Source organism: Saccopteryx bilineata, chromosome 3 (assembly GCF_036850765.1).
Source record: "Saccopteryx bilineata isolate mSacBil1 chromosome 3, mSacBil1_pri_phased_curated, whole genome shotgun sequence".
In the NCBI taxonomy this organism is placed as follows: Eukaryota; Metazoa; Chordata; class Mammalia; order Chiroptera; family Emballonuridae; genus Saccopteryx; species Saccopteryx bilineata.
The window spans coordinates 97,318,438-97,344,921 of NC_089492.1; the positions used below are offsets into that span (position 1 = coordinate 97,318,438).

At 39.4% G+C, this 26,484-nt stretch overlaps 1 protein-coding gene across 12 annotated transcripts in view; it reads right to left on the reverse strand.

Moving 5' to 3' along the window:
• Nucleotides 1-26,484, reverse strand: part of SLC8A1 (solute carrier family 8 member A1) — a 373,856-nt gene that overhangs the window by 318,933 nt on the left and 28,439 nt on the right. For 3 of the 12 annotated variants that reach the window (XM_066266989.1, XM_066266988.1, XM_066266984.1), the window contains exon 1: nt 2,895-2,916. The exons of 6 other annotated variants lie outside the window; for them this stretch is intronic. The gene's annotated coding sequence lies outside the window, so the exon portion shown is untranslated. Of the gene's footprint in view, nt 1-2,894; nt 2,917-3,307; nt 3,687-21,736; nt 21,817-26,484 lie in introns of those variants that run through there. 3 more of the 12 variants (XM_066266977.1, XM_066266978.1, XM_066266979.1) reach the window with 2 other exon arrangements.

The following is a 26,484-nucleotide window of genomic DNA, read 5'->3' on the forward strand; positions in this document are numbered from 1 at the left end:
AAATTGGAAACAGCTGGTTCAGCAACCCCCTGGCCTGGTGGGCCACAATGACTGGTGAGAATTAGAACCCAAGTGACCGGCAGCTGAGGGAAATCTAAGTGATGGGATTCTGGAACCCGGAGAAAGTCAGGGAGAATATTTGCCACAAGAGGGAGCAGGAGAATTTAGTCAGATGGGAGACAATTTGGCAGAGGATCTGAGGAGGGGTCTAGGAGGCCTGGATGATTTGGGAAGATGTTTTGGCAAGAGACATTTATCCCTTAGAGGACAAAAAAAAAATTGATGATAGGAGCAGGAAAGAAAGAAAGATCATTGCATGTTGATACCTAAGTTCTTAATAAATGTAAAGCAGCAAATTAATTTTCATTTAAAAGGAACGTACATACACTCTGCAAAAATATAAACCATAATATATATATATATGTGCCCTACCATCCTTTTTTGATTGTGTATTCCTCACCCCCGCCCCCGATTTAATTTGTTTGTTTGGATTTTGTCTATTTCCATGCTGATGGGCAGATTGCTTGCTTATTACCTACATGCTGTTCTCCCTCTCTATGAAAGCATCATGGAGAAAAGTCTCCTCTCACTGAATTGCAACATGAAAATCAGAGGGTAAAGTCCTAATATGCACTGACTTTGAAAGAAACACATCCATGAGCTAAATGAATGCTTTAACTTGCTTTAAAGGGGGAATGCAACTTCACTGGATGTGCAGAGGCTCCCTCATCATTTATTTTGTCAAAGAAACACATTAAGTACTTAGAGGGAAGGAACCATGCGTTTACTTTGTAAGATAAATAAAAGTCTATTTTTATCTGATAAAAAAACATGTTAAATATAGCTTGCTAACAAAATGTTGAAGCTCTTAGAGTATTTAATGTAATTTTTGCAAATAGTTCTATAGGTGTTACTAACTATATTTCACCTTCCTTTTAAAATTTTATTTGAAGTTAAAGTACCGCTACTGCTATGCATTTAATTCCCCTATATAGTCAACAAAGGATTATCTAGTCCACAATCTTAATCCAAAAAGATTCAGTGGAAACCATTAAATAATAATAGGTAAAAGTACATAGAAAGATAGGTAGGTAGGTAGGTCTGTAGATAGATAAATAGACAGATCATAAAGCATAGCCTTCATATTCTTTTAATTCCTTACTCTCCCTTTTCCAGCTCTGCTAATTTTGCAAGACAGAATAAATGAAGTCTGATTGTCATAGACACTTACATCCTTTGCAACATCTGCACAGCTCAACAGTGAATAATAGTTTACCTTTGTCACATTTTTTTCCCTTAAGGAATTAATCACTCCATATTTAATAAAAGACAACAGCCATTTTAGGGGGGGGGGCGAGCAGGAATCCTTTTATAGTGGCTGGGAGAAATCTTAGCTAAAGAGCCCTTAGATCCAGATGGAATCTTTCAAGCAGGCAGAATTTATGAAATGAAAACCATGTAGGAAAACACATCTTGCTTCTTGAAAAAATAGGTGGGTCTTCCCCCCATCTTTTCACTCACAAGTCCCCCAAAATGGTGCTTGCTCTTTCTTCCTTCCTCCTTTCCTACCTGCCTAACCTCCCAATTAAGCAAGTTGAGCAAAACCCACAGAGCTAAATCCAAGTAACAACATTTGAAAGAGGAACCTAAAGACAATCATCTCTATTTTGGCTTTCTTTTCTCATCGGAAATGAATGAAACCTCTAGATACATCTTCTTCCCTCCTTTCCTGACTTGCTGCAGGAATTGCTTTGGGAGAGAAAGGGGAAAGCAAGTGAGGCGGGGTGTGTGTGTGTGTGTGTGTGTGTGTGTGTGTGTACACATGCGCGCGCGCGCCCCCGCCTGCGCCGGGGGCATGGGCAAAAGATACACTTTGTGAATCCCCTCCTCGTTGCTCCCGGTTGGTTTCCCTTAGGAAATCTTCACCCAGAAGGTGGAGTGTGGATGTTCTATCGCTCATATTTGGAGATACTGAAGCTCTGCTTTTAATCAGCTCTGATCAGAATCTCCACCTACTCTGCCAGCTCCTCCATGATCGAGATGCCTGTACTGTCTTTACCATATCTGTCATTTTTTAAAAAGCTTCTTCCACTACACCTCCTACTGATATCCTTCCCCCCCCCCCTCTCTTTTTAGTCTTTACACCTCCAGCAGGACAAAGTTTGTATTGTTATAGTCACAACCACTAGTGGCTGACTAGCTGGAGTGAGACAGAGCGCGCCAGCAAGGCAGCCAGGCTAAGGGGGTGGGGGTGGGTGGGAGGTAAAACAGATACCTAGTGCAAAGCATGACTTTCTTTCCAATGACGGCGATCACCCTGAACACCGACCTTTTTTAAAATTCTTTGTTAAATCTGATCACTCTGCTCACAACGGGCAACCACTGCCACTTTGGGGAGGGAAATACGAATTGCTAGCCCAAGCCATTCATCAGTCAACAGAATCAATGGGGGGAAGGGGGATTTTAAAAATCAAGGAAGGACCATACTGTGTTCTTAAAATCATCGCTTGGGCGAATTTAGTTTCTTTAGCCAACTGCCCACCCATAAGACCTCCCTCTACTTCATGAAGGTGGAGCCAAGAAGGGTATCCTCATATCTCAGAACACAGACCATTTCCCCAAAGCTCCAGAGGCCGAGGACGCAGCTGCAAAGTTCCCTTCCAATCTCTTTGGGTGAAAATGTCTGTGCATGCAGAATCCCCAACGCGCACTCCGACATAGCGCCTAGAAAAGGGGACCCTTCTGCTCACTCCCCGCTGCATTTTTCCCTCATCTGTTCCCCCGCCCGGGCCACACCTCCCTCTGCTCCTCAATCTCTGTTAAGAGAGCATCCCGCGCTCGCCGGAAAAGAGGGGACTCGCAAGTGTGGCCTTGTGGAAGACCCCAGGGATTACCAGGAGGAGGGATGACCGCCGAGCGGAGCCCAGAGAGAGGGGACTCCTGGATCCCCAGCAGCGCTGCGTTCCGGGTGGACTTAGATCTTCGCGCCCTCGATCCTCGGAACCCAGGGCGGTGCAGGGTGCAGCATCTCTCCTCGGCAGCCCTTTCTTCCCCGGCAGCCGGCACTGGCAGGGAGGCACACTCACGCCCAGACGCACGATCCCGAGCAACTGCACTCCCCGAGCTGCCCGGACACCCACCCCAGAAAATGTGTAGGGACACACACACACACACACACACACACACACAATTTAGGAGCCTGTCGTCTGTCAAAGCGGAAGGAAGTATAGCCTTATGGACAACAAATGAAAAATAGTTGGCGGTATCGGACCAAATCCCTCCTGCTTTGCCCATCATAAGATCCTACCTGGTTTGGGGAGTGGATGGCTCTTTCCCCGTTTCCTTCACTCGAGAAGGAAACAGGGCGCACTCCCTCCTTTTAAACAGCTCCCGATCAGGAAGAGGTCGTTCCCATCTTCAGGGGGAGCACAAAGCAGGCGACAGCGGGTAGGCTCCCGTGCAGCGCCGGCGCGAGCAGGAGCGGCGGCGGCGGGCAGCCGGTGCGCGCGGGCGGGAGGCAGGCGCGGAGGCCGGGAGGCAGGGAGGGCCGGGGCCGGGCGGCGCGCGCTCCCCTCCCCCCGCGCACTCGCCCGCCCGCCGCCGCCCGCAGCCTCGCACTGGCTCACCCGCTTGCTCGGCCCCGCCGCTGTCCGCCGTGTCCCAGCGCCCCGGGCCCGTGCGCGTCCCCCGGCGCCCTCGGCCACCGCCTGGGAGCAGAGCCAGCGCGTTTTTGGAGCAATGAACGGGTGGGGAGTCCTTCCCGCTCTCAGCTTCTGTCGCTGCGATTTTTCGATTTCCTCCCAGCTCTCGGCCCCGCAGTGCGTTTTGGTGGCGCGCTAGCGCTCTCTCCCGCACTCAGCTCATCGGTTACACGCAGACCCGCGCTGCAACTTTTCTTTAACCTTCCTCGCCTCACCCACAGACAGAACCCCAACCACAGCTCGCGACCCGTTTCTCACCTCTGAAACTGTTAACCAGATATATCTTTCCTCCTTTAACTTTCTATCAGTCTGCTAAAGGAAGCTTTCTTTTAGCAAAGGGATCTGGGGATAGATCAATGATTTTCTCTTAAATCCTCACTCCGTGTTTTCCCTGCATATCAGACATGCACAGCAACAAGCTGGCTAGTAGCTGCTGACGCAAGCAGATAAGGCTATGGGGGTGGGGAAAGAGGTATTCCCCAGCCAAGAACTCTGAAAGATTCTCCGTGCTGGTATTTCCCTCAGCGATTGCACCTCACCTGGGAATAAAGACCAAGAGATTGTTAAATGTGAAAGCCACGCAGCTTTTCAACTACAGAGAGGAGTAAAAGCTGAGCATTAAGGTTGAGCTGGGAGAGATCTAATGCAGAAATCGACAAACCATTCATTGCCCTTTCCAAGAGAAGCATTATCATTGCCAATACATCACTTCCCCGTAATTAATAAAGGAGCATTGCACCAGGCCCTTGCTCTCTTGACAGCTCATTCATCCTTACAAATCCTTAATAACTTGGCAAGATGAAAGGCTAGACCTACTGTGGAGTTCACAAACCTGGCTGTACATCAGACACCTGGGAAGCTTGGTAAAAATGCAGATTTCAGCGTCCCATCTTGAGACTTTGATGGCAAATGAGACTCCAAGTTTGTATTTTTAAAGCACCAGTAGTTATTCGCTGCTGGTGTAGTTTGCCAAAGTGTGTGTGGGGGGGGTGGGTTCTGGGGCAGCTATCTGGAGAAGGTACCAGTAGAAGAGAGCTGCAGAGCACACTCCACAGAAGGTTAAGTTCCTTAGCAGAATTCTCCCCAGTACTTACAGTGCAGCTATGGGACAGCCAGCCCACAGGAAAAGAGCTTTTCTGAACAGAAACCTTACTGTTTGACTAGGAGGCAAAGAGGGCTTCATTGAAGTAGCATAGCTCTCAATCCTGACTGCACCTCAAAAAATCTCCTGGGACACTTTTAAACATCCCAGTGCTTAGGCCACACCCCAGACCCATTAATTTGGAATCAGTGGGGGTAGGACCCAGAATTTATTTATTTATTTATTTACTTATTTATTTCCCCTGGTTAATTCCTATGTAACCTAGGTTGAAAGTCATTGTTCCAAGCCAATTCCCATCAAACAAGAATGTGCACATAGATAACCCGGGGAGTGTCATTTTTTAGGCAGAAGGTGTGGAGCAGGACTGGGTTCTGCACTGGTGCATCACTCCCTAGTGATGGTGATGCTGCCTGCATGAGGCCCTCACTTGAATTAGCGAGGCTCTGTTGAGTTCCAGCCAGTGGTTATGAACAGGCAGCTTGTTGAAGGAAATTCTAAGCTGTTTCTTGTCTTCTATATTCCCAAGACTCATTCCTCTCTAAGGACATTTTCCTTTCCTCTCTGTGAGTTTAAGTTTCTTGGAAGCCACTCCGCACACAAACTTTATGTTAGACTGCATCGACTAGTGGGTGTGAAGAGGGTCACATAAGGGGAGACACAGGTCACCATCTCTGTTAGAATATGTCCTCAGCCAAAAATTACTCAGGGCCCTGACTTTAAGGGAATGTGAAAAGGAAGACATTTGGCTCACACTCAAAGAAAGGTCTTTGGGGAGTGAAGTGACTGCTTTGTCAATGACACAGAAAGGCATATAACTAAAGACCCCACCCACAGGATATGGGACAAGGCTAACTAACGGCGCTGAGTGAAAGAGCTAACTGAAAATGTGAGTGGAATACATCTCATTGGAAGAGATTCTGTGCAAAGGCTGTGGTCTATTATTGCTATTACGAACCACTTAGTGAAAGCTCAGATCTTCTGTATAAGCATCACAATCATGCTTGTGATGTGGGGTGAAGAGAACCCTGTTCTTTATATCTTTATTTCTGTGGTCCATGGACTTTATTCCAAAGTCAGTCCATCTTGTCAGTAGCCAAGAAGACATGAGGGTGACATCTTGAATCTCTTTATTCCTCCTCTTTTTCAACCTAGACTGATATTAAGTCAACTTGGATTATTGGGGGGAAAACCACTAAATGGTCCTCTCTTTATCTAGAACCTTAGAGGCAGCCTAGTGCCTAGTGGTTTGGCACCCTCTTTGATTTGCCTTCATTTTTGAACACTTTATTTTGCCTTTTGTTTCTCATTAAAGGCATCTCTAGAAGGGTTCTAGGGCCCCGAGGCAAATCAAACCTTTTGCTCCCTCCTAAATGTCAAGCATGACTGGATTTTTATTGCAAGAATTATCAAAGGCTACATCACTGGCACAGGGTCTAGCTAAGGAAATTGTGAAGTTGTTGCAGGCTGTGGCTTTGGAAAGAAGAAATATTGTACGTGGGAAAGTGGTGATTTACATTCCAATGGCAATAGCATTTCTTAATGGTGTTATCGAATACTAATTGCCCTTTTTTTCTTTGGACTTGAGATTCAGTTATGGGTTTTCACTGTTATATATCCAGGCAGTATGGCATGACCATTTTGGGGACTTCACAGGGCTATAACTAAGATTTGATGTCTTCTAGAGATGGTTCAGATTTTCATGAGCTATTTTCTTGCAAATCTTCAGGAGATTTTAGTCAATTCATTTTCAGATCAAGTTTAAAATTTGTAAATTGGGTCTAATTTTTTTATCTAAACTATGAAAAAATTAGGTATACATATGATCAGGGGTAACAAAATTTAAAAAGATATATATATTTAATATTTTACTAAAACACCCAATAATTTTTCATCATAGGAAAATATTACTTTGTCATAATATAATTCTTTTCAGTTGAGTTTGAATTGCCTAGATCAGAGGTACCATCATTTTTTTCTGTGCTTGGTGCTTCACAAGGGTGTTGATATATAGAACTAGTCCTTCCCAGCCTCATTTACTATTTTGCCAGGTGTTGCCATTCAGATGTCTGCTCACTCACAGGCTGAGTCTGATACTGATTTCTACATAAGAAAAAGTATTATCATGTCCTCAACCTGGCCAGCTAGTGGAGCTTAACATTAGCCATTTCCTCACACTTAGGGTCCTCCAGTAGGTCCCTGGCCCCTTTTATCCTTTGAGTTTTCTTTGTTGCTGATGGAATCCAGGGGATTTTGCTTCAGGGGTGACAGGATTCTTTGTTTACTTCTAAGTGCGATTGTTCCTTCTCTGGAGTCTTATTCCTGCAATTCAACCTTTATTTTTCTGTTTTGTTTTGATCTCTTGAGCACCAGAGTGGAGCCCCTTCTAGTAACTGGGCCCTGCTCCTGGGTGGGAGCAGCCTTACTGGTAGACTCACAGTTATCACCCATATTCTTCTGTGCTCCATCACTGTGTGGTCACCCACTTTCTGTGAAATGTTGCAGTCTTTGTATGAGCAGTTATAGCCAAGGGTTGGGCATGTATAAAATTCTAACACTCTCTCATGTTTGCCCCTTATTATACTAAGGACATATCTAGTCTGTAATCCACAAATTTACCAATGGATAAGGTTACCAATGAGTAACTGAATAGAAAGCAGAATGATTAGTGAATAAGGAAAAAAGAGACTAGTTGAGAGTTACGGCTTTGGAGTCAGAATATTTGGAATCAGAATATCACCTCTAGCTGTGCAACCTTGGGGAAGTTTCTTTACCTTTCTGAGTCACAATAACTGTCTGGAAAACCTAGATAGTAAAAATCTCCTTCAGGAAGCTATATGGAGGATAAAATATGTATATATGTAATGTGCCAATATAGTTTCTGATCATAGTAATTATTTATAAATGATGTTGTTATAATTATTGGTCAAGTTCCATAAAAAATACATACATAAAGTTAAAAAGGGGTCTCTATATAATTAACTTCCACATATTCAGAACATCTCATTTTTGATAATAATTATGCATTCATTTTGGTTATACAGAGTTCTGTACAATGAATAATCCAGGAAAATGGATGTTTCTACAGTACAAAAGTCCTTCCTCTATCTGCAATAAAAGAAGCTACTTGTATACTTTCTGATTTTGTAAGTGCAGATTGTGGTTATATGATTAATAAAAGGGTCACCACACTCTAATTGGATCACAATATTTATTTTCCTTTATGTCTGGATATCAACTTGGTCCCATCTGTAGTGTAATCTGAAGGTATAATTTCCAACAGAGCCATTTTAAACAAATTCCACTATAGTGAAGGTTTTGGTTGTCACATTTAATTTTTTTTTTAACAAGGGATCTTATTATAAACTTCTTCACTGAGTTTGCACAAACTTCCCTCAATATTGATTCAAGGACTCTGCATCAATAAGGACTCAAGATGCGGCCCCTGGGGTGCCCTGTACCAGACAGTTGTTTCTTGCAATCCAGTTCTGAAACAATGTCCCCAAGAGATTGCACTTCAGCTTTTTCAATAAATCTCTTTTCTAAGGCATTGTCTATGATGTATAGCTTCCTCTGCATCTGTAACTGCTGGGCACTGATTAGAATCTTCTGAGAACTGCCAATGTTTTAGTTGTTACCGCAGTGCCCAGACAGTAGCCCTTGAAAATAGTCATAACAAAAATACCTGAGGGGAAAATAGACTGAACCTAGGGTGTCTTAACTCATGGTTTTAACAATGCTGACTTTGCTATCACTGCAAGTGTCTGGAAATAATGAAACTATCTGCTCTTGTCTCTTTAAAAATTCAGAATCTTTTACAGTGTGACCTAAACAGTCCTCAGCAATCACGAGCAGGGAAGTTCAGATACTATCTCTTTTTTTCTTTTCTTTTAGCATATTTTCCTGTCATACCACAAAAGCTTAGTCATCTTTGGATATGTTGTAGAATTTTTTAGTGTAGACAAAAATAAATAAATAGATATAAAAATTATTTTCTTTTTGCAACCTAAGTTTTATATAAGAAATCCTGATAAACTAATTAGATGAACTATGATTACTCTCATTTTAAAGACTGAGAAAGAAAGTACAGAGATTTGCCCGGTCCTGGCTATACAGAAGTATCAGCTGTGTAGTTTTCAAATAATACTGAAGCCCAGGCCCACTCTTAGCTATTCTGTCCCCAGAGACAGGAAATGGAGTATGGGCACTGGTATTTTTTTTAAGTTCCCTAGGTGGTACTATGGCTCAGCCAGAGCTGAGAGCCACTGGCTTAAGATCAAATTGCTAATTAATGGTAAAAACAACCGAAAAAAAAACCCCAATAAACACAAACTCCTTATATCTCCACAATGCGGTTTCTATTCTGCTGCTCCTTTGAGCATCAATATTTAACAGATATAAAAATGGGGACTTTTCTTGGAAATGCGAGAAAACTTAGAAATGTTTGTGGATCTTTCTGAGTCTCCACAAGGCACAAGTGGATATAGTAATTGACCTGACAGTGATATATAAGCAGTTGGGAATGTATGAACAAAAAGTGAAGTTCATGACTGCAGGGCCTGTGTCTGTCTTGTTGAACATTCAATTCCATCATCTAGAGCAGGTTGTGGTGCATGGTAGATGAATTAACAAAGTACATGATGTCTACTGTAGTGGGACTAGCCTATAGGGTAGATGATGGACTTGGGGTATAGGGTAAACTTTTTGGCCCCTGTCCAGAGTAAATTGCAACCTAATAGCAATCATCTCCTTATAGCACAGTGAAGGCCCTGGTTAGCAACTGACATTGTCACCGTATCCACATCCAAAGTCCTGCCTGGCCACCTGCTCTGCAATGACAGACAGATTGTCTGTGACATCGCAGGAGGCCAGACCACACAGAGATGGCAATCTGACTGAGCCTCAGGCTTGTGCCTGTAAACTGACCCTTTGTAGGTTATCTCAGGAATTACCTGCAAGCTCCTATTTGGCCCAGTCTGTAAGCATGTCAGAGAATCTCTTATTTCCTGCTAAGAGGGGTTCTTTAGGTATCTATTATATTTTAAAAGATAGTATGCTTCTTTTTAAATTTATTAATTTTCAAGGATCAAGAAACCTGTGAACTTCCTGCTATGTTCAAAGTCAGTGGTCAAGCAACTCTTAAAAACAAGAAGCTTGGCAGAGCAGAGACAAAAAAACAACAACAACACATAGTTGAGAATAGACTTAGTATTCATTTGTTCATTCATTCCTTCATGTATTCATTCAATAAATATTTATGAGGACCTACTTTAGCCTGCCACTGTATGAGACCTTGGAGATACAACAGCAAATACATTAGTAAAAGCTCATGCTCTCCTGGGACTTACATTCTATTAGGAAAACAAGAGGCAGTTAGCAAAATAAACACATTAACACATTACAGGGTGTCAGATGGAGATACTGCTATGAAGGAAATGAGGCAAGAAAAACATGACAGAGACTTCAGGAGCAAGTACTAGTTTAGATAGTCAGTTTGCCGAGAACTGAATGAAGTTAGGATTTCTCAGTGACAATGTCATCCCTTTCTTGACAGTCCCCAATAGATAAAATGATAAAGCAGTGTTCTGTTGTCTGATGATTTGTTTTTTGCCCTGAGTTGATGTTCCTATAGGAATTCCCATCAAAGCCACTGGCCTTCATCAGGGTTAGAGCAGAGCCATGGTCACACGGCTTCCACCGCCACTTTTAGTAGCTTGTCATATGACATAAATCCCAGAGTTGTTCCAAAAAGGCAGACGGCTTCCAGAGGTTGCACATAAAAAGGTTGTTTTTCTCCCAAGGCAGAGTTGCTGCAAGAATTCTGAGTGCCCTCTTTGGTTTTACTTAAAGAACAGCATCGTATTAAAGCAACTAGATGGGAAACTAGACCAGTGAGCCCTCATGGCTGAACCTCTTGCCAAATAGTCAACAGCCCTGGTGATGAGGGAGGGAAATCACATATATGTAATTTAATGATGGTCCAGTGCTTTTTTCCATGAGTTTGCCATACCTGTTTTTCCTTTTTCTCACATTCTTATCTGAGGTTGCGCAATACACATAGTGTGCACACACACACGGCACTCATACACACACTCTTACACAAACTCACACTCATCCACATGCATGATTCTTAAGTGTTGCTAAATATCTAATTATGGGGAAAATCATCATTTGCAACTTTGCAAATGACATATGGAAATAATAGCCAACCTCTTTTGTCCTTAATTTTATTTAACCTTAGTGATCTTTTATTTGCCAGATCTTATATATTTGGTTTTAAGTCTACTTAGAGGCTCATAGGCTAAAGTAGATCATGACCCATGCAATGATCTCTTTTTAAATGAATGCTGATAGAGTTGAAGCCTAATAAAACGATACTCTGAATTAGGTATCTTAGAAATCTTAAGATAACGTTTTTGTTCTTTCTGTTTCTTTTGCAAAAAAAGAAAAAAAAAACCAACTCTGATCACAGAAATTGTTCAAGGAAAGGCATTTTGGATGGAAAATTATTCAACATAGCAAAGTGCCTTCTTAACCCATAATAGCTGATCAATAAATATGTGCTGAATAAATGATGCAAATTAATGGAACATGCCTCATTAGTGGGCAATCATTTAAAAAAGTTTTTACAGCAGATTTACTGGCTGAATTTTTTAATCAGGCAGCAAATAGTGAGTGACTACTCCATTCAGAGCCATGAGCTAAGTTCTGCAGTGATTAAAAAATGAATTAGACACTGGCCATGACCTCGTGGAATTAAGTCTCATAGCTAGAATTAGACTGAAGATTTGTGAGCACACGAATGCGATAGCCAGGTATCTACTTTAGGAAGAGAGTGCAGCTTGAAAAGTATATGACATACGTTAAAGTGGGCATGGTCAGGGATGAAGGAGAAACAAGTGGGAAGATGATTAAATTGTCCCACAGATGGCCCAAATAAGAGTACTCTAAACAATACCAGAGAAGAAAGGGAAGAATATATATAGTTATATTTTTTTCTCTTTGGTTCAATTCTTGGCAGAATGCCATTAAACCCCTTCCCCTCAGGGGGCCAGTATTTTAAAACATCCTGAGTTCTCATTTTCAAGGGAATCTCTCTGTATGGTTTCAATTGGAACACATATGCTTTCTATAAGACTCTTAGCATTCTAGGGAAAGTTTTCCTTTAAGAGTGGGAGACTGAAGTGGGGTGGGAGGGGTCTGCTCCAGCAGGCAGGGAGAATATTTCATCAGTGAGATGGCACATGGTGATAACAAAGAGTAGATGGTCCTTGGTTGATTTTATCATTGTGCTGAAATCCTCTCCAGACAGGGCACCCCCTTAATCTTTCCATTTTGACAGATTTCTCCAACTGCCTGTCCCTGGAGGTGCAGCTGCCTTTTCAATAGGTTATAGAAGGTTGAGAATTATTGATTTCTGTTCTATGACATAAAGCTGATTGCCTAGATAACTTGTAAATGAGAGAGTCTTCCCATTTATACCCACCCACCCCTAGCAAATCCCCAGACATTTCAACCCACTGCGTGTGGAAGCCAAATGGAGCCAAGTTTGAAGTATGGGCTTTATAAAGCCACTTTTCTTCCCCTAACTACAGCTGCTTCTAATATTATTTCAGAGATAATTAGAATCAGTGTAGGAAACCTGAATAGAATTGTAAAATTTAATCAAATCTTTTTGTCTTTTGATCATATATATATGTATATATATTCAAAAGAATATTTTGTTAAAAGCAGTTATATTTGCTGGATAACAAGTTGAAGGGTAAAATCAATTGGTTTGGTTTGTCACATGTATTTCTGATGTCTCTTGTAACACATCCATAATCTGATATACACCTGTGCATTTGTCATTATGAGATATCAAGTGTTAATTTAACATTAACACTACTTGACATTGAGATATATATTTTTAATGGAAAGCATATATTAGATTTTTAACCTTTTTAAAGGTGAAATTATTGTTTATTCTAATAAGTACATTTAATACATTTCATTAGTTTATTAAAATTAAGTTTAAATAAAGCTGTATTAAATAAATTAAAATAAAATGTTATTTATATGTAAATACTCACATTAACAAAATGTCTGATGAATTTCCTGACAACTATGGAACCTTCTTTTCTTGATCTATGAGATAGTTTCAGCCCTGGCCAGTTTGCACAGTGGTAGAGCGTTGGCCCAGCCTGTGAATGTCTGGGGTTTGAAGTGACCGACTTCTTCTCTACCCCTCCTCCTTCTCTCCTTCTCTCCCTTTCTTTCTCCCTCTTCCCCTTCCACAGCCATGGCTCAATTGGAGTAAGTTGGCTTTGGGCGCTGAGGATGGCTCCATGACCTCCACCTCAGGTGCTAAGAAATGGCACCAGTTGGTTGTAAGAGAGCAACAGCCCCAGATGGGCAGAGCATTGCCCCCTAGTGGGTTTACTGAGTGGGTCTGGTGGGGGCACATGCAGAAGTCTGTCTCTTTGACTCCCTTCCTCTCACTAAAACAAAAAAAAATTAAGAAAGAGATAGTATTTCACAATTATAGCAGATATGAGCTTGAATTTTGTGGAACTGTACTTAAATTTTGGTAATTACCCGAAAGACGTAATTCATTCACTCACTTATTTATTGAGTATTTTTGAGTAGATTATTAAGTAAGGCACTATATTAGATATAAGTGAGTCCTCAGTGAACACATGGGCAAAAATTTAACAAGTACAAATATGTCAGTTGCAAAAATGAGGCTCCTTCAATAACTTAAATAGACTGAAAAATTTTAGGACTGATATGCCCCTTAAGGAGCTGCTTCCAGAAAGGAAGTAGTATCTCCAGACCTCCACTGGGACTATCACTGGGAAATGACTTAAGGGTCCTTCTGGCAGCTTTTGTATCCAGTTGTATGGTCAGTTCCCTGACACATGCCTGAAGAGTGGAAAGAATGTATAGTTCCAGTTCTACTATTAACTGGTTGCTGGTAAACTCACCACCACTCTGAGCCTTACTTCCCTTGCAAATTGAAGATGCAAATAATTTTTCTGCTTCTTTCAGTATTATTGTGAGAAACATTGTTGCAATAAGTATAAAGTCTTCTGTGATGAAAGGGACCTTCTTGCATTCACAGTACTCAGACCCAAGCTGTGCATGTAAGAATACCTCGTAGTTCATGTTGATTGGTTGAATGTGTCCTCATTCCCACTTAGCCCTGAGGAACACAGATAGTGAAATTTTGATTTGATCTCCAAATTTCTAATGGTGCTTAATTTCCTTATTCACATGCATGATATACTTGAAAACACTATTTTTGATTACTGGACATCATTAACTCATTTATAAATGGCCTGAAAGCATTAAATGTAATAGTATCTAGATATTGAGGTTAGTTAAACATATATTTTGTAGGAACTTGTGATCTAAAAATAAAATATGCAGAGAAAGAAAGAAGCTGGATATGTGTTTTAAAAGGGATTAATTCAAGAGTGAAACTCTACCTGGTGCCCACTTCAGGAGCAGTCAATTAGTAAATCCTTTGAAAGGAGTAGAGTGGATCCCCAAAGCTGGTGGAGATGGTTGGAACACAGAGTTTATCATGCCACGGAGGGTTGTTCCATTTCTGATTTTTACCTGTTCTTCTTTTCAGACTCTACTGTGAACTCCAAGCTGCCCATTTTGAAAATCTTTCCTTGTGCAGACAGCTGAGAGTGTGATAAGGGATTGATGTAAATCCAATCTCTCTAATATTAAGAAACGAAAAGTTAAAGGATTTGCCCTACAGAGCATTACCCTATGGGTTACATAGTAGCACTGTCCTCCTAAGCAAAGGTTAGCAGTGTGATGATGGTCAGGGTTGCTTCGAAGAGGCTGTGATGGTCTATTAGGTATGGATGGAAGGAGGCCCAAAGTCCACACACACTGTGTCATTCATGTCTCTAAATTATCTTTCTCCTCTCAATTAAAAACATTTGTAGCTGCTGTCTTTGTCTCCTTTTGTTTTTTCTACAGAATAATGGTATGCTACCTTTTGCTCCTTTTAGAGACAATTTCTCCTTTAATTAAAGGTCATATAATACCTCTTTGCATTTGACATTCACATAAATAACTCTGTCCCTGTTACTCCCTTCAAAATGCTGTTCAATCTAATTAAATTCTAATTAATTTCTGCCTTTTCTCAAAGAAAAAACAATGGCGGCTTTTTGTGTGTGTGTGTGTGTGACACTTTTGAATTCACTAGTATGCTCATCTTTATCTATTTTATTCATGATATTAAATTTTTATGGCTCTTACATTTGAAATCTTTTTTTTTTTTTTTTTTTTTTTTTTAATAAATTTTTTTATTTATTCATTTTAGAGAGGAGAGGGAGAGACAGAGAGAGAGAGAGAAGGGGGAGGAGCTAGAAGCATCAACTCCCATATGTGCCTTGACCAGGCAAGCCCAGGGTTTTGAACTGGCCACCTCAGCATTTCCAGGTTGACGCTTTATCCACTGCGCCACCACAGGTCAGGCTACATTTGAAATCTTCACAAGAAGTTTTTGAGAGCAAAATGGGAATAAATATTATTTTTGCACATGACCATATGTGCGAAAATAAAGTTAGTTGCTATTCTACAGCTATGATGTTAAGCAAGTTACTTCAGCTTCCTAGATCTCAAGTTGATCATCTGTAAAATGGGAGTGTGGAGGCAATTTCTGTTTCTTTTTCCCCTTAAAATATTGATATTTCAAGATATAAATCTCAATGCTTGTTCTTGCTTTCAAAGCTTACCTTCCATTTTTGGTCTACATTGTATATTAGTAAAGAGGTGATATTGAAATGATTAGTGCCCCCCACCCCCATGATGGGGAATTCTCTTTATCTTGCTCAAAATAGTCATTCCTTTACTCTGGAAAAATAACTTTGAAATAACACTAACTTTAGTATTATATGTACTTAAAAATAAATGGTGCTTACATATTTTTTCATGTTTACTATTATTGCTATTTACAGAAATATGCTCTTTCCCATCTATCTAAACATAACTTTTTAAAATCAGCAATCACTCAACTACTTTTGAAGACTTTTCATGTCTTTCCACATGAAGACAATCCAGAACACAGCCCAAGATAATGCATAGAGAAGTTACATAGTTCAGCTTTGGAAGTCAGGTTCTTAGCACTGCCCATTAAGTTTAAGTAAGTTCTTCTGAAAAGGAATAATTTAAGATTTTCACAATTTTCTCTTTTGATTTCTCCTTAATTAAAAGCAGCATTTCTATTCTGTATTCTGTATGCACATATCTTTTATATAAAATAATCCATGTTGCAATACATTCTTTACTTTTTATTATAGTAAATTTCAAACACACATAAAAGTAGAGGAGGAAATAGAATGAGTCTCTTTGTACCCGTTTTCAGCTTCAACAGTTGACAACAAATAGTCAATTTTGTGACACTTAGATTTCCCAAGTGTGTTTCAGGTTTGATTATTTTAAAGCCCCTTTTGGATATCATATCATTCCATCAGTAAATACTTAAATGAGTATGTCTAAAAGAGAACTCATTGTTTTTCATGACTGCAACATTATCACACTTAAAAAATTAACAACTACTTACTTTAATCAAATATTCAGAGTGGAAATGTCTCTCTAATGAGAGAACAAATGGTTCTCTCATTAACAATATGTTTGCACTTGGTGTTGAAGAATAATGATTTAAATAACATTTAAAAATTGCATATGTCTCTGCCTGGATAGCTTAGCTGATAGAGTGTTGGTCCAAGCACAAAGGTTGATGGTTCGATCCCTGGTCGGGGCACATACAGGAATAGATCACTCTTCCTCTCTCTGTCTCTCTCTCTTTCCCCTCCTCTCTCTCAAAAGTCAATAAATAAAAAAAAGTTTTTAATTACAGATGTCTAAAATGTCTTCAGGATCCTCTTTATAAATCCCCCCTCTCATTTTCTTCTTCCAATTTAATGTCCCTAAGAATTCAAGTCCTTTTTCCAGTCAAGCTTCAGACATTCTGCAATTTGCTGGACGCGTTGCTGTTTTATCTTTTTTGTACACCTAGAGGCTTAGCTGGCATGACTGTGTCATAGGGAATGGTGTGTATATATCTTTCATTTTTCATACTAAGAAGCAAATGTTGACTAGTTGCCCTCTTTTCGTGTTGTTAAACTTCCTAGAGTGCTCAGGTCTTGTCAGCTTGATTCATTCAAGCTCTTCAACAAGTGTTTTTGGCAGTCATTGATGATCACTGTCCAGATTCTTTATTTCATTGGACATTTTAAATTGGTAATATTTTATGTATCATTACTTCATAATTTTCTAGTTCAGATTCATTCTTTATAATAGCAAAATTCATTGTTTTAATAGGAAAAAGTTACTGCAACAATCTAAATGCTTAACAATAGGCTGTCTGACACATTGTGATAATTGTGGTCAGGCATTAAAAAATGAATTATAGATCCACGTTGACATGAACACAATGATCTGTAGATCAATATAGATTATAAATATATGCTCAAATGAACATATAGCTTGTTAAAAGCATGGTACAAAATATCATGTATAGTTGGATGCTATATTTATAAAACTAATTTTGTATGAATAAAAGATGTATAGCTATATGCATAGAAAATTTGTGAAAGCCTATCCTTTCAAATGTAACATTTATTGATTTCTGGATGGTGGTGTTTGAGTAATTTTCTCTTTCCACTCTACTTACTTTCATTAATGCATGAATATTTTTTAAAATTAACAAGAAAAAGTAACAGTGAAATTTTATATTTTTACAATTAAAAGAGTAATTTCAGTCAACAGTTGAAAACATTTACTTGTATAAAGCCAATAAATCAATTTTTAATTTGGAAATAAAGAAGATCCTTGTTCATTGCCATTTAAACCTAACCTGTACCACTGTTTCTTCTTCCCTTAAATCTCATGGTACAGATTACAGATAAGCAGCTTGGTTATTACTATGATTTCTGTCATCCAACTTCTACGATTTTATGCCTAGGCTTGATGCTTCTTATCACCTGTGAAATTGCTGATTTTATCCTGAACCAAGCTGCTGGAAGCTTTACACCAAAGGTTTAGTTTCTCAAACAGAATCAGTTGCCACTGCTAATATTCCATGGTTCATGGAGACTCTCTCTATATTTAATATTCAAAACTAGCCTTTGATATAAGTATTGACAACTTTAATATACAGATGGGAGTAAATCCCTTGTTCACACAGCTAATAACCCCTTGCACTGGACTTGGACCCAGCACTTTTTATTCTAAAACCCTTTCTTTGCCTGCTGGACCAGCACATTTCAAGATCATTCTCATTCACTTAATTTTCCACCTTGGAAGTCTTATCTGACAAGTCTTAACTACACAGAGACCATCTCACTTAGTTTTCTGCCACCACATCTCTGTTAGAATAGATTACCTTGTCTGTCAGTGTCTAAACTCGCATGGCACTAGCCCAATTTCAGCCCCCGTGAAACAAGGATGTACTACTTCCCCATCACCCTATGTACTGAGATAGTAATAAATTGTGAGTTAAGCACACCGGATTGCTATTACTGTCTAAAAATAATGTTTTTCCATCTGTCATATAGAGGAAGCACACCCTTCATTAAAATAAAAAGTTACTGACCTCAGGCATCTGTCTGGAAATACCCTATTCATAGCCCCCAAGGCTATAAGGTTGACAGGAAATCTGAAATGATTCCTGCCATTGCAAGATGTTGAAACTGTCCTTTTTTGAAATTGCAAATAGTGAAAATCTCAGATAACTTTGGCAAGATTGGGCAAGACTCACTTTTTAATTAACACTTTTTAAGACAAAACTTTAATACACATGCTTCTGTTATATGCTGGCAGATCTTAAAAAGATAAGAAATTGTAAAAGATATTTATCCAGCTATACTGCATCATCTAGTAGGTGAAAAGGTCAGAGCACCAAGTCCACAGGAGAGAAAGGAATAGACTGAGATTGTGAACAATCCTGACCTATATCTAAACCAGGGGCATTATAAATATATATATGGGTGTGAAAGCAGAGGAAGTCCAAGTGGTACGGAAAGCCAAGTGCTGTCAATGGTGACATTCAACTGGCACATGATAAAGAAATGTTCATTTTACATGACAACCCTGCAGTAGACTTATGCTTGCGTGCTGTGTCAAAAACCCTAAAACCTTGAATTAAAAGATCTGGATACAAGCCTGACAACATCTATCAAAACAACTCTTAATCTCTGTGAGCCTCATAATATTGATCTCCTTAGAAAGAAAATGAAAGTGAAGCATTCCATTCCACTTAGGCCATAGTGTTGGGGAGATTGCAGAAGAACATACGTGAGACAGTACTTGGTAAAACATAAAGCACTATATTAATACAAGGCTGAGTGTTTGGAATTATTTGCCAATTACACAGCCCTAGCTGTTGTCACCCAACACTCTCCCATTGGCCTGTTTCAAACATGTATAGTTCTCCAATAAATGTTTTTCGAGTGCCTACTCTATACCGGTCCTATTCTAGGTTCCTTGGGTGTAGCAGTAAACACAATAAAATTTCCTGCCCTCTTGGAGTTTACATATCCAGTTAGCAGAGATTCAACAAACATTTCTGCATACCTACTATGTGTTAAACACATGGTGGAATTGAATATACACACTATCTGTCATTGTGTAATCTATGGGTTAGAAAGCAGCCTGGAGCCTGCCCAGTTTAAGGTGAACGATATATAACACAGCATTATACAGCTAAGATAGCGCATAGAGGAGACACAGAGCTCAGACTGGGGAGTCAGAAAGGCATTTTGAAGGAAGTACCACTCATGCCAGAAGACAGAACACAGAATGGGGGTGTTAAGCAATTTTCCCATTCTTCTCTGCATTTTAGGTATACTGGTACTGTCTGAGGGGAGACCTAAGACATAAGGGATCTAGATGTCATACCGCATGGTAAATAATGAAAGAACTGAACTGCAGATGCTTAGTGTGGATTATGAAAGACAAACATAATTACCTAATTGTAAATAAATTAATTTCATGTGATCCCAGGTAGCAAATTTCAATCAATGAACAAGAATCTGTAAATCTTCCTAAAATCTTTACTCTCACCTCTTCTATTTCCTCTGGGATTATCTTTCCCTCAATATTTAACTAACATCCCAAACCTCCATTCCAAAATTCCTTAGCCCTCTTCCCTGCTTTATGTTTCTTCACAGCACATAACACCTCTGATATATATATATTTTAATTTATTTATCATTTATTAATCTGCCTACTCTCAAAATAATATGTCATGAGAAGGCATAGATTTTACATGTTTTGTTCATTTATATTTCAAGTTCCTAGAAGAATATCTAGACCAGTGTTTCTCAACCATTGATTCACTGGTTTGCCAGAAATTTGGAGCTAGTCTGTGAAAGAGTGAACCATCCGGATGTTGTAAGAAGATCATAGACCCAATCAATGATCTCAGTCAAATTAGTTTATGCTCAGAGTGATTTCTGCCTTAGCAGTCTCCAAAATAATTCTATTTTCACTAGTCCCCAAGTGTAAAAAGGTTGAAAACCAGTGGTCTAGGTCATAAATATTTGTTGGATAAATGAATAAAAGTTGTCCAGGATATAAAAACATTTGCTTCATAAAACAGCGTATTTCTATTATAGAAATGTGACACCCTAACTTGGGAATCAATGTTATCAGAAAATGACACAATTAGGACTAATAGATTTTCCTTTCCTTAACTACTTAACTTCATAACATGCAGTTTCTGTTTTCTTCTTTGGGGCATATATATTTTTATGCACAAAATTGCCTTATCACATAGTTAATGAATATAGTATCAGAGGGGAATATTTGCTTTTGAATAAAACACAATTGATTTCTCCGAAAAGAGTACTGTCTCAATGGTAAGATTAAATTTATCTTTCAATTTCTAATTACATTGAAATCTCAATGCTTCTTACAGTTTCAATGTTAACTTCCATTTTTTTCTTCCATAGTTCCTGCTAATATTGTGGTATTAATCTCAGTCATGATTATTGTCATGGTAGCTAACATTCTATACTAACTATAATAGTAGCTAACATTTATGAAATATGCCTAGCACTGTTCTGGACACTTTACAAGTATGAAGTTATTTAATCTTATTACCAGTCCTTTAATTTATCCATTCTTTAGAGTTAAAGAACTGAATTATAGAAAGGTTGGGTAAAAGTTGGCAGTTTGTTTTGGGAAGCCTATGCTCATGGCCATAATCTTAGACCTAAAAATTTACTATTGGTTTCCATTTAGATAGGTGTTTGCAAAGCTTTGGTTAACTATATATCCGAAGAAGCTAAAACAATTGTCTGCATCTGTACGAAAAACCTCTGTAAAAAAAGGAAATTATGATTTTCTTGGAGTCCTGAGAAATAAATTGAACTAAAGTAGCCAAGGTTAAAATATATTTTGCTGTGTTTTTATTGCCTTAAATTTGTTAAAAAATATTTATTTACAAATCTATTTGTTGATAGTTGCGTGTCTTAGAGCAGCAGTTCTTAAACTCTGTGGACCCCATTATACTTTAAAAAGTTAGTGAGGATTCAAAAGAACTTTTGCTTATATGGATTACAATTATAGTCATTTATTGTATTAGAAATTAAAATGAAGAATGTATTAAATATTTACTTATGAATTCAACAAAATAACAATAATATACCCGTTACATGTTAACATAAATAATGTGTTCTTATAAAAATAACTACAATTCCAAAACAAAACGTTAGTGAAAAGAATGAACTTGTTTCACATATTTGCAAATATTTCAAATATTTGGCTTAAGAGAATACAGTTGGGTTTTCATATCTGTTCCCCCATTTAACCTACTGCAATATCATGATACCACGTGGCCTCTGAAACTCCAGTGTACAAGTGTGGGGAAATGAGGGCAAAAAAGGCAAATAACATCTTCATATTTTATGAAAATACCACTAACCTATGGACCTCTTGAAAGAGTCTCAGATGATCAGGGGTCCCCAGATCACACTTTGAGAACTGCTGTCTTAGATTGACCAACTAGGAGAAAAACAAAATAAACCTTAGTGCTTTTTTAAAGATAATTACATATGCCATAGGGTCTCCTATTTTCAGTTCTGTTTCCCTCCAAAATATAACAGTCTATGATGCTTCATAATTTGTAAAGGGTTTGGGAGACATTTCCTCCTTTAAGCAATTTTCTAATCAAAATATAGTCAACAACCTTAACATATTTCCAGATTTCTTTTTATCTCTAAGAGCCTTGCTTTGTTTCAAAGCATAGAAATAAATAAGTAATGAGACATCAAAGGTATTACTTACAAGTTAATTGAAACATTGTGAGCTTAGTTGTGGAACATTTTGGTTATTTATGCAAGTGTTAGGTTCTCTTTCAAGACCCCTGACTTTTCCTATTCATCTATTCCTCATATCACCCTATTTGCAACAACTCTTTATTCCCTTGTCTTCATCAAAGGGCTAAATGTGTAAGGCAGAGTGCTGTGTCTCAATTTCCCAGAGCCACCATGCATTGTCATCCAAACTCCATTGCCGGACTGCCTTGGCAAAGAGGCTCAGCTCTTGCTTCATACCTTCTGGAGCCAGTTTATTCATTTAGGGCAAGGCAAATGAAGTCTTACTCCTATGAAGCTTGCTCTCATCCAGGGGAGACTGAAACTGAAGATCTAATCTAATGTTAGGTAGTAATAATCCCTAGGAAAAGGTAAGCACGTTGTGGGATAGAGCAGGACAAAGGAGGGGTTAGGTAAGGTGGTCAGCGAAGACCTCCCTTAGCAGGTGGGATTCGCTAAGAGCTCTGAAAGAGTTAGAGAGAAGTCTATATCTGGTGTAAGAGCAGTCCTGGTAGAGGGCATAGAAAATGCTAATTCCCTAAAGTCAGAAGACACTTGGTTAATTTGCATATGAGGAAACAGTAGGAGCCACTGTTGCTGGAGCCAAATGAACAAGTGGTAGAGATATAGGAGCTGAGAGGTTGTTACAATTTATTCTAAGAGTGCCAGAGCCACTTAAAGGTTTTGAGTAGAAGAGTGTCATGTTTAAAGAGGATCCCTCTGAGCACACTTTCATCAGCCTAGGCTAGGGGCATGATGGAAGCAGAGAGACCAGTGGGGAGAGAGTTGCTGGTGGCTTTCACTAGGATGTTAGCAGTGGGAGAGGATGGTCCAATCTAGGTTCTTTTCAGATAGTAGAGAGAGCAGAATTAGCAGATAGATCAAAAGTGGGATATATGAAAAAGTAACCATGGGTGAATGGATTTTCTACTGAGCAATTGGGTAAACATAGTTGCCATGTACTAAGATCCCAAAGAATTCAGGGAACAGAAATAAAATGTTTTGTTTTGAGTATATTATGTTTAAGATGCCTAGAAGATATACGAGTAAGGGTATTGACTTCTCAGTTGAGCATAAGAGTGTGGAACTCAGAGTTGTGGCCTGAGATAAAAATTTGAGCATTATTGCCACATAGATGGACATTAAAAATCCATGATACTGGGTAGAATCAAATAAGGAGTGAAAGTAGAAAGGAGGGGGAAGGGGGTCTAAGGAAAGCCCAGGACACTTCCTATATTTAAGATTGAGAAAAGAGGAAGGTCCAGAGAAGGAAACCAAAATGAGTGGCATTGAATTATGAGGAGAATGAAGAGAACGTAATGTTCTGCATCTAAACACAAAAGTTTAGAAAGTAGGTAGCAGCTACACTAAATGACAATTCTTTTAATTGCTACTGATTTTAAAACACCATCTGAGAACCTGATGGCTTTTCCCTTCTACATTCCTTTCTGGACAACAGATCTACACCTAAGGTTTACCTTAGATCAGGGGTCCCCAAACTTTTTACACAGGGGACCAGTTCACTGTCCCTCAGACTGTTGGAGGGCCGGACTATAAAAAAAAACTATGACCAAATCCTTATGCACACTGCACATATCTTATTTTAAAGTAAAAAACCAAAATATTATTTTAAATAATATTTAAAATAAAGAACAAGTAAATTTAAATCAACAAACTGACTAGTATTTCAGTGGAAACTATGCTACCCTCACTGACACCAATGAAAGAAGTGCCCCTTTCAGAAGTGCAACGGGGGCCAGGAAATGGCCTCAGCTGGCCGCATGCGGCCTGGCCCATGGGGCCTGTAGTTTGGGGACCCCTGCCTTAGATGTTTTGCTCTTTGTTTTGCTCCTATCCACTTCCTGGATTACCCCTATCCCATGCCATAGCATGCTTTTGATGTCAAAGACCAGGATCCTTGCCCCATATCCAGAGTCCATTCGTTCTCTAGCATAACATTTCACAAAGAAATCTGTTAATAAACAAGCACCATGTGTGTCAACTGGAAGCAATTGGTTTGTTGTATTCAACTAAAAACAAAAGATACAACAAGATTCACAGGCGCAATACGGCAACTGTTCAGTAGTTATTTTATGGAACATTAAATTAACTGGACTTTTTCATATTTATGAGAAAATAATTGATACTCATAATGATGTTTCTAAATTAATATATGGTCCCTAAAGCCTTCTTACTCATTAAAGAAAAACTAAGTACAGTGAGTGTCCTTTAGGGTTAAACATAAAACCTCCTGTTCTAATTTTTCTAAAATCAGAAATTAATGTGTGGCCATATAGCTATCCTCTACTAACAAGAATAATTTATTGCACAGAGAATGATATTTTCTAAGCACAGTTAATAGGAGAATTTACTGGGATTGAGTCAGCAGAAAGGAGAGGTAGGGGGCATTTCTGTTCTGGGCTGTACATTGTGGTGGACTATCAATGACAATAAAAGAGCATGGGTGAGGGTTCAGTTCACCCTGTTCAGTCTATGCAGGGAATTAAGGTCAGGGTTTCAAGGCATGCATTAAGGCAGAAGTTGTCAGGAGAGTTCATAGACATTAGAAGAAAAACAGTTAGGGGGAGGTGAGACATTCATAATGTGGGGAATACATTGTGGTTCAGACTCAGTTTGCATGGCTTAGCCTTGAGGCCTTCTGTCGTGGTGGGAAATTAATGATATGAAAGAAATGATAGCATAAGAAATGATTTCTGAGGCTCCAATATCAGACTGAGAATGAGTAATTGTCACACCTTGTGAATGCTTTACCTACATCCCTGCAATGTCATCTACGGTGGGCAAATACCTCCAGGCAAACCAGAGGAAATGGAGAGGGCCCTACACCACCAGAACTTGCCTGAAATACTGCCGATCTAGTGTCTTCCCAGGTGCCTGGCTCTAGACCAGGGGTCCCCAAACTACAGCCTGCGGGTCGCATGTGGCCCCCTGAGGCCATTTATTCTGCCCCCGCCACACTTCCAGAAGGGGCACCTCTTCCATTGGTGATCAGTGAGAGGAGCACATTGACCATCTCATTAGCCAAAAGCAGGCCCATAGTTCCCATTGAAATACTGGTCAGTTTGTTGATTTAAATTTACTTGTTCTTTATTTTAAATATTGTATTCGCTCCCATTTTGTTTTTTTACTTTAAAATAAGATATGTGCGGTGTGCATAGGGATTTGTTCATAGTTTTTTTTTATAGTCCGGCCCTCCAGTGGTCTGAGGGACAGTGAACTGGCCCCCTGTGTAAAAAGTTTGGGGATTTAAAGGGATTTTTAAATCCCTTTAGTCAACCAACATTTTCTGCAGTCCTACTAGCTAGCTGGGTCTGTAGAGAGAGACAGGTGAATAAGAGAAAATTGTTGCCTTCTCGGAATCCCAAGCTTGGAGTAGGAGAAGATAGAAAGATGGACAAGCCAGTGAATGCAGTACAGAGGCCTGGTCTGGGTGTTATAAGGGGGGAAGGCAGGGCTGGGTCTGCACAGAGGAAGGAAACGAGGATGACTGAGTAGGGCTTTCAAAAGAAGTTGATGGCTAAACTGAGTCTTAAAGGACCACTAGAGGCTTTCTTGGAAGGTAATGCAGGAGGAGGCATGACATTAAAAACAATAGTAGCATGAGAGATCAAGTTGCATCCTGGGATGCGAAAGAAGCTTGATGCATTCAGAATGTTTAATGCATATGGCAAAGCGGTGAGAAATAAGGCCTGAGAATTAAAGGGCTGTTCCAGCTATCCAAATACAAATTTGGGATTTTTAATTGAGGAGTTAAAAAAAAAATCCAAAGGATTTAGACTGTCAGTAATTTTCTGTGGTAAATTATAGCTGGGACTTTGGTTCTTAAATCCGTCCCATGAATTCTGAGGCTTGAACATAAAACCTTAGCTCTCAGAGAGATTTTCATCAACACACAATTTAGCTGGAAACAGCCACTTCATGAGCTGCCATAGCAACTTTCAGAGTTCAGATATGGAATGAAAACTCTTTATCATCCCCAGACTTGATGATCTAATCATTCCTTTAACACACTGGATTGATTGCTTCCTATGAACAAAGGACTTTAATGTCTTTTCTAAACCAATGAATGAAAACCTCTGAAAAGTAGGGCACACACTTAGGGGCTGGCACCTCCAATATTAACTTCTGTCCTGATGCCATACTGTATTAAGAAGAGCAGAGACTCTTATGGGAAGTGGATATTTCTTTTCTCTCCAGGGAAGCTAACTGGGACAGAGGACAGACAATGTTCTCTTGATCTCTGAGTATCTAGGAATAGTGCTCACCCATTTTAGATATTTCTGATATAATTATCTTTCCATTATCTGTGTTGGTCAGTCTTTTACTCACAGCACCA